The sequence below is a fragment of the Mus caroli genome, unplaced genomic scaffold, assembly GCF_978045245.1.
Source record: "Mus caroli unplaced genomic scaffold, Mus_caroli_1 scaffold_12, whole genome shotgun sequence".
In the NCBI taxonomy this organism is placed as follows: Eukaryota; Metazoa; Chordata; class Mammalia; order Rodentia; family Muridae; genus Mus; species Mus caroli.
In genome coordinates, this window is record NW_028227267.1 from 110,157,050 (window position 1) to 110,169,924 (window position 12,875).

A 12,875-nucleotide genomic window follows, 5' to 3' on the forward strand; every position below is an offset into this window, starting at 1 on the left:
AGAGTCAATCTCCCTCCATTTTCAAAAATAAATAAATAAATAAATAAATAAATAAATAAATAGGCCTCCAACAGCTGGCCACCATAAAGGACAAACAAGTTAGGATATTTGATTTCATTTTAATTTTAATGCTACAAAGATATATTAGCATTCATTTTAAAAACTAAGAGCTATAATAAATTCAAATCACCCAGGCTACATCAGTCAACAGTTGATCCTCACTTAGTCATAAACTCCAAAGAGTGAAATATGTGAACAGACATGGAGACATTCATTAATGTGATTTAATAAATCTTATTTATAAAACACAGGATGATATCATGTAGACTCGGTTTTATCAGTGGGAGTTTTCAGAACTAACAGAATTATTTGGATTATATGTAGATGAACCGAACAGATAACTTCCTAAAATAAATAACAGTGAACATCAGAATGCTTGAATAGCTTTACAAATTTACTTTTATTAATTAATTATTTTATGTGCATGGGCATTTGGTCGGCATATATGTCTTCCCACACATTCGTGCCTAGAGCCTGAGGAATCTAGAAGAGAACATGAGATTCCCCAGAGCTTCAGTTTCAGAGAGCTGGGCTACTATGTGTGCTCCTGGACTCCAGTGTGGGTCTTTGGAAGGAGGTATTAGTGATCTTCATGGTTGAAACATAGCTCTGGGTGACACCTGAGTACTTTTGAAAAAAAAAGGAAGCAGTAACAGAATCGGAATCCTTAGGAAGAAGAAGAAAGAGGCAAGTAGGACTTCCCTATGGGACTCTGGAAGACTGAATTGCAAAAGCACCAGAAAGGCTATGCACACAAAACAACTCACACATTTCTCACTGTGGGGGAAACTTCCCAGAACCTTGACCATTTCAGTTGTTTTGTGTACTTTAGTAAGGGTGCTGATATATCCTACAAAGTCATCACCTTTGGGAGTTTTCTTAGCAGAAGTGTTTAAATATGGATAGACAAAATCAAAAGAAGTGATGTTATATCAATGTCAGAGGTATGTACATGAACTCAGAAGATCCAGCATGTTACCTCCCTTTCTTCAGCAGTTACAAGCAAAGACATGTCTTAGAAATGCCCTGCTCTAGCTTTTGATATCTGGGGCACAGGCAAGGAACATTTTACAGCAATAAAATTAATAACATCTTGCCGGGCAGTGGTGACACATATCTTTAATGCCAGTACTCGGGAGGCAGAGGCAGGTGGATTTCTGAGATTGAGTCTAGCCTGGTCTACAGAGTGAGCTACAGGACAGCCAGGGTTATACAGAGAAACCCTGTCTTGAAAAAACAAAAACAAACAAACAAAAAAAGAATTAACATCTTAAATGCTGTAAAACTTTTTAAAATTGACACAAGCAATATACTTCAGAGGCGTGATATAAAAACTTAGGAGGTTTCAATTCCTTTTTAATATATACTTGTGCATTTATTTTATTTTATTTTATTTTTATTATTACTATTCTTTAATCTTTTTTTTTTTGAGTCCCCTCTCTCTGTCCTCTGACTATTCCTCCTCCCATACCTACTCTCTGCTTTCCAAAATGATGTGCCCAGACCTCTCCACTCCCTGGGGCCTCAAGTTTCTCATGGGTTAGGTGCTTCTTCTCTCATTGAGACCAGACCAGACAGTCCTCTGATGTATATGTATCAAAGCCCTCATATCAGCTGGTATATACTACCTGGTTGGTGGCTCAGTGTCTGAGAGATCTCAGGGGTCCAGGTTACTTGAGACTGCTGGTCTTACTATGGGGTTGCCAGTCTCCTCAGCTTCTTCCAGCTTTTCCCTAATTCAACCCCAGGGGTCCCTGGCTTCTGTCCAGTGGTTGGGTGTATCTGCACCTGTCTCAGCTGCTTGTTGGGCCTCTCAGAGTACAGCCATGCTAGGCTTCTGTTTGTAAGAAGAGGAAGTTAGGATATAAACCTCTCCTCTAAAGAAACCCATCTCGATACAACTGCTGTTTACAGCTTGGTGCATTCAGCATGGCGGGGCAAAAGTTCCTGAAAACTTCTAATCAGCATTTTCACTGTCGGGACTTTGCAATCAATAATGTCAGCCGGGCAAAGCCTACACCATAGCCTCAGTAATAGTGTTAGGCCTTGAAGCCTCTCCTTGACCTGGATCCCAAGTTGGCCCTGTCACTAGAACTTCTTTCCCTAGGCTCTTCTCCATTTCCATCCCTGCAGTTCTGTTTCCAACCCTGCAGTTCTTTTAGACAGGAACAATGTTGGGCCAGAGCTTTTGACCGTGGGATGGCAACCCTATCCCTCCACTTGTTTCCCTGCCTTTCTGCTAAAGGTGGGCTCTACAAGTCATCTTGATTGAAGTAACTCAGACCCAAAAGGACAGGCATGGTATGTACTTACTGATAAGTGTATATTAGACAAAATGTACAGAATACTCAGGATACAATCCACAGAACTCAGAAATGTTAACAAGGTGAAGAGCCCAAGTGAGGATGTGTCAGTCCCACTTGGGAGGGAGAAGAAAGCAATTACAGGAGCAGGGAGGAAGAGACTTGGTTGGGAAAGAGGACAGGGAGGGGAAGAGGGGAACATGGTCAGGTATTGGGGTGACAAAAAGGACTGAAGCCCGAGGGCCAGCAGAAAGAATGGAAACAGGCAACCTTAGGAGGTAGGAAGCGGGGAGGGGCTCTGGAATGTACCAGAGACCTGGGAGGTGAGAGACTCTCAGGACTCAAAGGGAGGGACCTTAGATGAAATAACCTTCATTAAAGAGATTTTATTTTATAATTTGCTAATAATTCACTGAAATGTGCCAATGATTATCTGAAAGTTTCCACTAGTTGTTTTTATTGTCTGTTGAATTTATTTTCTGTACTTTTAAAAGGGGTAGAAGAGAAAATGAAAATGTAGATAATCAAAAGTTATTAAATTTAAAATCATTATAATTGTGTGCTCATGTATGTCTGTGCAGAAAAATGAACAATATGTTGGTACCAATGGTTCCAGTAGAGCACAAAATATAGGCATTTTCCTTTTTTCCTATTTATTTATTTATTCCCTTTAAATCCCAAAATCTGCTCCCCCTCTCCTCCCATTTTCCCATCAAACAGCTTCTCTCCCAGTTGTCCCTACCACTCTCCTCTGAAAAGTGGAGGTCCTCAAGTATCATCTCCCATGGGAACATCAAGATGATGCTGCTCTAGACATATCCTCTTCCACTGAGGCCAGACAAGACCTAACTGCTAGGTTCCCTGAATTAGGGGGAATGGATACACAGGCAGGCAACAGGTTCAGGGACAGCCCCTGCTTCAATTGTTGAGAGACCACTGTATATCTTCTACATATGTTTGGGGGAAGAGGCAGATCCAGGAAATTGTCTGATTTTCAGAAATCTTTACATGAGTATCAAGAATAAAATGTGGATCCTCTCCAAGAGCTGCAAGCACTCTTCAATGCTCAACCCCTGTCTCTCCAGCTCCTTAAGCACTATAGCTTTAAAGATATGATGGGTTATACAATAAATTTATTTTATTTCTACCTCTATCATATTAAATATGTCTCTTTCCTTCATAAACAGCACTTTATAAATAGTATTATTTACTCATTAAATATTTAGAAAATGTTTATTATATACTTGACCAAATATTTCCAAAATAAAGATCTAAGTTTGCAAAATTGGGTCTTCCTATTTAGTGTACTTTCCAGTCATTCCTTTCATGGAAAATACATTGAAATGTTTTAGGCAAGGAACACAGTGCATGATGTGCCTGAAGTTGATTATCTCTACAAGGTATTTCTCTGAGTATGGTCTCTGAAACTGAGATTTTTATGGTTTATATTCTGTTTTGGTATAAGTACAAATAATAATGAATTTTATAGCCAAAATGTTTTTGAGAAATTAATTACTTCAGATTCCCAGTAGCAGAGATAAAGAAGGAAAGGAAGTTTTTCCACCACTCCAATTAGTAATATGGGAGTCATTCTTATACAAAATGTATGATATGGGATTTCAATTTTTTCATTTTTTATATGGGAAACAACAAGCAAAAACAAGAATAATAAGGCTTTAGAGAGTTTACATCTGGTTATATTATATCCATGTACCCTATACAATCTACATTAACATTTATTTATTTATTTATTGTTGGGATATAGAAACAGTATGGTAGTTTAAGCAGGGAGGGTTTTGTAAGGACTGACAAATGGATGAATATAAGATAGAAGGTAGTTCAACATGTAAGTATTCAGAAGAATAAAAACAATGGAAAATTTGAACCTCAGCTCTGTAAGATATAATTCAACATTCTTAGGAACTCTCTTCTTTTTTATTAGGGTGCAGTGAAATGTATTTATTTTATTAATAATTCCATTAATTTACATTTCAAATAATATCTTACTTCCTGGTTACCCCTCCACCCAACCTCCCATTCCATGACATCCCACTTTCTGATTATCTCTCCACCAACACCCTCATCACACATCTGTCCTTCCCCTCCCCTTTGCCTGTATGAACTTGCTCCCCCAACCAACTCACTCTCCCCAGCCCTCTGACCTCTTCCTATGCTGGGGTATCAAGCCTCCCCTCCCATGGCTGTCAGGCAAGGCCATTTTCTGCTACATATGTATCTGTAACCATGGTTGCGTCCAGGTACACTCCTTGGTTGGTGATCTAGACTCTGGGAGAACTGGGTGGTCAGGCCATCCTATGTTGTTCTTCTAATGGGGTTGCAATTCCCATCTGCTCATCCAGTCCTTCCACCAGTTCCACCACCAGGTTCTCTGAGCTCAGTATGATGGCTGGCTCCAAGCATCCACATCTGTATTGGTCAGTTGCTGGCCAGACCTCCCAAGATACTGCCACACTAGGTTCTTGTCAGCAAGTGCCTCTTGTTCACAGCAACAGCCTTGGGTTTGGTGTCTGCTGACATGATGGGTCTTACTCTAACCAAGCAAGTAAAAGATCTGTATGACAAAATTTCAAATCCCTGGAGAAAAAAAATTGAAGAATACCTCAGAAGATGGAAAGATCTCCCATGCTCATGGACTTACAGGATTAATATAGTAAAAAATGGCCATCTTACTGAAAAAGCAATCTACAGATTCAATGAAATCACCAAGAAAATTTGAACTCAATTCTTCATAGAGTTAGAAAGAGAAATTTGTAAATTCATTTGGAATAACAAAAAACCCCAGGATAGCAAAAACTATTCTCAACAATAAAAGAACTAGGAGAAATCATCACCCTGACCTACAGCTATACTATGGAACAATAGTGATAAAACTGCATTGGTATAGAAAAAAAACAGGTAAATCAATGGAATAGGATTGAAGACTCAGAGTTGAACCCACACACCTATGGTCACTGGATCTTTGACAAAGAAGCCAAAAAAAAACAAAAAAAAAAAACAAAAAAAAACCACATTTTCAACAAATGGTGCTGGTTTAACTGGCAACTAGCACTCTGCATGTACAAGAGTATAAATGGATCCATTCTTATCTCTTTGTACAAAGCTCAAGTACAAGTGGATCAAGGACCTCCACATAAAACCAGAGACACTGAAACAAAGAGAAGAGAAGGTGGGGAAGAGGCTCAAATACTTGGGCACAGAGAAAAACTTCCTGAACAGAACACCAATGGCTTATGCTTTAAGACCAACAATAGCCAAATAGAACCTCATAAAATTGACAAAACTTCTGGCTGGAAACAACCCTGATGTCCCAAGACAGAAGAATGGATACAGAACATGTGGTTCATTTACTCAATGGAGTACTACTCAGCTATTACAAATAAGGACATTCTGACCAAATACCTTAAACCAGAAAATATCATGCTGAGTGAGGTAACTCAGACCCAAAAGGACATGCATAGTATGTACTCACTAATAACTGGATATTAGCCAAAAGTACAGAATACCCATGATATAGTCCACAAAATCCAATAAGGTCTATAAGCTGCCCAAGTGAGGATGCCTCAATCCCACTTGGGAGGGAGAAGAAAGTAACCACAATGATGGAAGGAGAGAGGGACATTGGAGGGAAAGGGGACAGGAAGATGAAGATGGGACATGATCTGGTATTGTATGGGGAAAATGGACTGAAGCCCTGTGGGCCAGCAGAAAAATAGAATCAGGAAACTTGAGGAAGTAGAAGGTAGGAGGTTGGGGGCCACCCTCCAGAAAATACCAGAGACTCTCTCAGGACTCAAAGGGATGGATGGCCTACAGTGGGGAGAGGGAACTTATAGAGACCACCTTCAGCAGAAAGATGGGGCATCAAGTGAGGGATGGGGTTGCTATCCCACAGTAAAAACTGTGACACATAATTCTTCCTGTCAGAAAGAATTGCAGTGTTAGAGATGGAGAGGAGCTGGAGGAAAAGAATGTCCAGCAACAGACTCAAAGTAACAGACTCAAAGTGCGATCCAGCTCAAGGCAAGGCCCCTAGGCCTGACACTATTACTGAAGTTTTAAAGCGTGTGGGGAATTGCAGGCTGGTCTCCAGTTGAGCTGAGGTCTGAACCCCGATGGTCATAATTCACCTACATGACACATAAGGCGTTCCCTCATGCTCCTGGAACTCCAGCCCCTGCCTAAGGTAACACCTCCCACAGCCCCCACAAGAGAAGCATGGTCAGTAGCCAATGGCCCAAGCTTCTGAACTTCAGGTTAAACTCCTCCCCAATTACCTAGCAACAGTAAAGACCATAAAAAGGGGTGCTCAGCTCCCACCTCTCTCTTGTATTCCTTTGTCCTCTCACCTCTCTCTTCTTTCTCCTCTTCCATTTCTCTTTGACTTCTTCCCCCACCCCTCTCTCTCTCCCTCCCTATTTTCTACCTTCTCTCTTTCCCCTGCATTTCTATAATAAAGCTCTAAAACCATAAAGTCTCTGCTCTACTCCTTCAAGTTCCACTGCGCACTCTGGTCAGTGTTGGGAACTTCTTCCCTCTTCCCTCTCTCCCACAACCCTGGTGGCTTTAGCAAAGTAGCTCCAGGGATTCTCCAGGCAGAGCTGCCCCTTGACCACCCCTTGAAGAGTGGGATAGAGGAATGCCCACCCAGGGCTGAGTGGATAGGGTAGATAGCAGCCTTCCCACACCTGACTGACCAGAGAATAGGGAAAATCTGGCAGGGTTTGGGCATCTTTTTCCTTCCATTCTTCCCCAGGGCCCCAGCCCCCCCTTTTTTATTTTGTTCCTAACAAAAGCGCTCACAAAAGGGGCCTATCATGATTCCAAAGACCCAACAAACAGCTGAAAGAGTCAGATGCAGATATTTACAGCCAATGGACAGAAGCTGTTGACCCCTGTGGTTGAATTAGGGGAAAGCCAGAAGATGCTGCTGAGGAGTATGATCCTATAGGAGGACCAGCAGTCTCAATTAACATGGACCCCCAAGATCTCTCAGACACTGCTACACCAACTAGGGAATATACACCAGCTGATATGAAGACTCCAACACATATACAGCAGAGGACTTCTGGGTCTGGGTTTAGTCAGGGAAAATGCACCTAATCCTCAAGAGACTGGAGGTCCCAGGAAGTTTAGAGGTCTGTTGGGATGGAGGATGGGAGGGTGGGGACATCCTTGTGCACACAGAGGCTAGGGAGGTAGTATGGGATGGGGAACAGACAGAGGGTGGCCCAGGAGTGGAATAAAAATCTGGAGTGTAAAAAAAAATTTTTAAATAGATTAAATAAAATTTTAAAAAGTTAAAAAATTTCAAAGTTTTGTATGGCAAAGGGCACTGTCAATAGGACAAAATGGCAACCTATGGATTGGGAAACGATGTTTACCAAGCCTATATCTGTTACAGGGCTGATATTGAAAATATGCAAAGAACTCAAGAAGTTAGACTCCAGAAAATCAAATAAACCTATTAAAAATGAGGTACAGAGCTAAACAAAGAATTTTCAACTGAGGAATATCTAATGGCTGAGAGGCACCTAAAGAAATGTTCAACATCCTTAATCATCAGCGAAATGCAAATCAACACACCCCTAAGTTTCCACCTCACACAAGTCAGAATGACTAAGATCAGACACCCAGGAGACAGCAGATGCTGGCAAAGACGTGGAGAAAGAGGAACACTTCTCCTTGCTGGTGGGATTGCAAGCTGGTACAACCACTCTGGATATCAGTCTGGTGGTTTCTCAGAAAATTGTATGTAGTATTACCTGAGGACCCACCTATACCACTCCTGAGCACATACACAAAACATGCTCCAACATATAACAAGGATATATGCTGCACTATGTTGATAGCAGCTTTATTTATAATAGCCAGAAGCTGGAAACAACTCAGATGTCCTTCAACAGAGGAATGGATACAGAAAATGTGGTACATTTACATAATGGAGTACTACTCATCTTTTAAAAATCAATGAATTCACAAAATTCTTAGACAGATGGATGGATCTAGAAAATATCATCCTGAGTTAGAGAACCCCAACACAAAAGAATATACATGGTATGCACTCACTGATAAGTGGATATTAGCCCCAAACCTTGGAATATCCACAATACAATTCACAGACCCCATAAAGCTCAAAAAGAAGGACAACCAAAATATGGATGCTTTAGTCCTTGGAAGGGGAATAAAATACTTATGGGAGCAAATATGGAGACAAAGTGTGGAGCAGAGACTGAAGGAAAGGCCATCCAAAGACTGTCTCTCCTGGGGGTCCATCCTATATACAGTCACCAAATGAATTCACTATTGTGGATGCCAAGAAGTGCATGCTGACAGGAGCCTGATATAGCTGTCTCCTGCCAGAGCCTGAGAAATACAAAGGCAGATGCTTGCAGTCAATGATTGGGCTGAGTATGGGGTCCCCAATGGAGGAGTTAGAGAAAGTACTGAAGGAGCTGATGGGGTTTGCAATACTATAGGAAGAACAACAGACACCTCAGAGCTCCCAGGGACTATGCTACCAGCCAAACACATGGAAGGACCCATGGCTCCAGCTGCATATATAGCAGAGATATCCTTGTTGGATATCACTGGGAGAAGAGGCCCTTGGTCCTGTGAAGGTTCAATGCCCCAGTGTAGGCAGACGTGTGTGGGTGAGGGAGTGAGTACCCTCATAGAACCTGGGGGAGGGGGGATAGGTTTGGGAGTGTGGGAACCAGGAAAGGAGATAACATTTGAAATGTAAATAAAGAAAATATCCAAGAAAAAAGAAAAAAAAGTGATTTTTTTGGTGACCAAGTATAGCAGGGAGAATACAATTTTGGAAACTTTTATACAATCATTAGAAGCTAATCATATGCTTTTGATAACATAGCTGTAATAATATCTAAATATATTGAACCTAGTGAATTAATAGTCGAAGACTTCATTCTAGTATCAATACATTTGTTGATTTATGAAGGAGTCAATTTAGAAACAAGCACTTGATAGAGAAAATTGTAATCAAAAGTTATTTTCATTTTACTGTATGCAACATGTTTTAATAAAGTTGTTTAATACTCAAAATATAGCGGGGGGACAGAGCTAAATAGAGAAATCTCAACTGAGGAATCTCAAATGGCTGAGAAGCACTTAAAGAAATGTTCAACATTCTTAGTCATCAAGGAAATGCAAATCAAACAATCCTGAGATTCCATATCATACCAATCAGAATGTCTAAGATCAAAAACCCAGGGGACAACAGATGCTGGAGAGGATGTAGAGAAAGAGGAACACTGTTCCTTTGCTGGTGAGATTGCAAGCTGGTAAAACCACTCTGGAAATCAGTCTGGATGTTCCTAAGAAAAATGGAAATAGTGTTACCTGGGGATCTATCTATAACATTCCTGGGCATATACCCAAAAGATGCTCCAACATATAACAAGGACACATGCTCCACTATGTTCATAGCAGCCTTATTTATAATAGTAGATTTCTTTGAGTGCAGGTAACAAGCCAATGTTCTGATTTATGTGTTTTTTTTTTTGTTTTTTGTTTTCCCAGAATAACACTGGTTTTCTGAGCATACAGGCTCAGAATATGCTGGCAAAAGAGTTAGCTGAGTCAGGCTCACCCATGTAGACAGACTGTGCAGAAGGCTACAATGCTGAAAGGCCCTAAGGCATCAGGCAGTCTCCTCACTGAGTATACTGGGTAAGTCCTCTATTTACTGGGCAGGCAGGAAGCCCTTACACAAGTCTTGCTTCTGTAGAGATTGTTCCCATGTCTCCTACAGGATAATTAACAGAACAATCCTTTCATCCAGTCCAAAGAGAGTAGTTTGAAGCTCTCTAGTGAGAACGTTTAATAGCATGCCACATCAAAGGAAAAATATTTGGAGCAATTATGTTGTTTATCCCAGAGCAATTACTGAAGGGTACATTCAGAACAGGGTGGCAAAATCTAAATAACTAACAGCATAGCTAAAATCAAGAAACACATTATCTGGCTTCACAACTTCCACCAGAAAATCCTCTACATTCATTTTAACTTCAAACAACAACAGAACACCTCTACCTAACAGCTCATACCTATCTGCTCATCTGAGGAAGTTTTTGTTCCAAAATGAGAAAATGCATGATCTTGGTACTTATTATAAAGAGTAGTGCATTATCTTTGCACATATCCACTTGTTGTCTTCACTCCTAATCTACTTGACTGCTTAGATGGTTATTTAAAGTCTTCATTATAACATTCACTCCCACAAGAGTATAAAACATACCAAAAGAAAGATTGGAGGAAGGAGGAATTTGTGGTTTTATTACCATATAAAAACAGGTATTGGAAGGGACAGGGGAGAAGTACAGAGGGTCAGGAAATTAAATAGAAACATGAAGCAGTGGGGAATGGGGAAGTGGCATACCCACTAGAAAGTCCAAGATTCCAGGGAAGCAAGAGGCTCCCAGGAGCCAGTGATGATGACTTTAGCCAAAATACTCAACAAAGGGGAGATACAACCTGTAGAGACTATGCCAAGTAGATAGGCACGGCCCCCTGTTGAACGATGGAGCCACCCACGCATTTCAATATTTTTAACCCAGAAATGTTCCTGTACAAAGAAAAGACAGAGAAAAATGGAACAGAGACTGAAGGAAAGGCTATCCAGAGACTGCCCCACCTAGAGATCCATTTGCAGACACCAAAACCTCACACTATTGCTGATGCCAAGAGATGCTTGCTGTTAGGAAGCTGATATGGCTGTTCCCTGAGAACACCTGACTAACACAGATGTAGATACTCACAGCCAAGTATCAGTCTGAGCCCTGGGACCCAAATAGGTGATCTAGGGGAAGGACTGAAGAAGGTGAAGGGGATTCCAAGCCTATAGAAAGAACAATATCAACTAACTGGACTATCCAGAGCTTCCAGGGACTAAACCACCAACCAAAGATTTTGCATGGAGGGAGCCAGATAAAGATGGTTTTATCTGACATGAATGGGAGGGGAGGGAGTCTGGATGTCCCAGTGTAAGTGGATGTAAGAGGGATGAGATGGGAGTAGATGGGAGGGAGAAGTGCCCTCGTAGATGCACAGGGGAGGGGGAGAAAGGGGATGGGATGGAGTGTTTGTGGAAGGGTAACCAGAAAAGGGGACATTATTTGAAATGTAAATGAATAAAATGATTAATTAAAAAGGAAAATAAATACACATCATTATAAGTTTTAAGGACGTTTGTAAAACCACTCTGTGTTCTACTTCTGAAATCTATCTTAAGTCATAGTTTTAAAACTTCTTTCTTCATCATCCATCTCATACTTTCTTTGATACTGACTAGAAATTAATCTTCTCTGTTCTTTTTTTAACTAGATAAAATTAAATGTTTCACCTTTCATTCTCAGAATGTGTGTGTACCTTTGTGTGTGTGTGTGTGTGTGTGTGTGCGCGCGCGCGCGCGCATATGATAGATAGGTAGATAGAGGATTGATACATAGATGATAAATAGGTAGGTACATAGAAACATAGATGATAGATATGATTGACAGATAGAAGATAGATAGATAGATAGATAGATAGATAGATAGATAGATAGATAGATAGATAGAATGAGGGGAGTTTATTTATATTTTCAAGGAAGAATATTGAAGATAGTCCTTACTTTATTCTTCCAACTATGGGTATGTTAAATGTTACTCAGTGGACAATAAAAAAATCAATATATATAGTGGGAAATAAAATCTCTATAATAACTTATAGATTTCAAACCATGAATATTTATACATTTGATGACATTGACACCTGCTATAATGGAGAAAATGAGTTAATATATTAGATTGAAATATTGAGACAGTTTCTATTTAATGAATACATTGTCCATGTTGTAGAAAATACAGGACCTGAAGAAAATAATTAAAGTTTTCCTGAGTTTTTTATGTCCAACAAGCTAATAACATGGTCCAGCTATTTGGACATGCCCTATCTGGATCCTTTTATTTATTCATGATTAAATAGGAATCTTGTCAAACAATATACAAATTCAAATCAATGAACTGATTTGCAAGAAAAATGAAAATCTACTTTCCTGGTTTCTTACAAATAAAATTTTATGATCACAGTGGTAGAGAACAGTTATCACAATAATGATTGTTCTTTGCTGTAATTTTACACTTTTTGATGAAAATCACAATTATAGGCAATCAAAAATCCCATATTCTAGAAATTCATCATCCATTATAAAATTGAGATAAGAGGTCATAGAAATTTATTTTAAAACAATATTGCAAATTTTTTGAGATTTCTTTTTCTGTATGCTAACAGTATTGTTGCCTCCTGTAGATAATTTGCATTGTCTGATGTATGTCCTCTTCTGAAATTACATTACTCCAGTCAACCCACAGAGGAAGTCAACATGCTACACTGTATTATTAGAATAAGAAACCATTCTTTTATGTATAGTATTTCCTAAATTACATGCATAGCCAACCCTTCAAACACAAATAACTTTAAAGGATGTGGGTT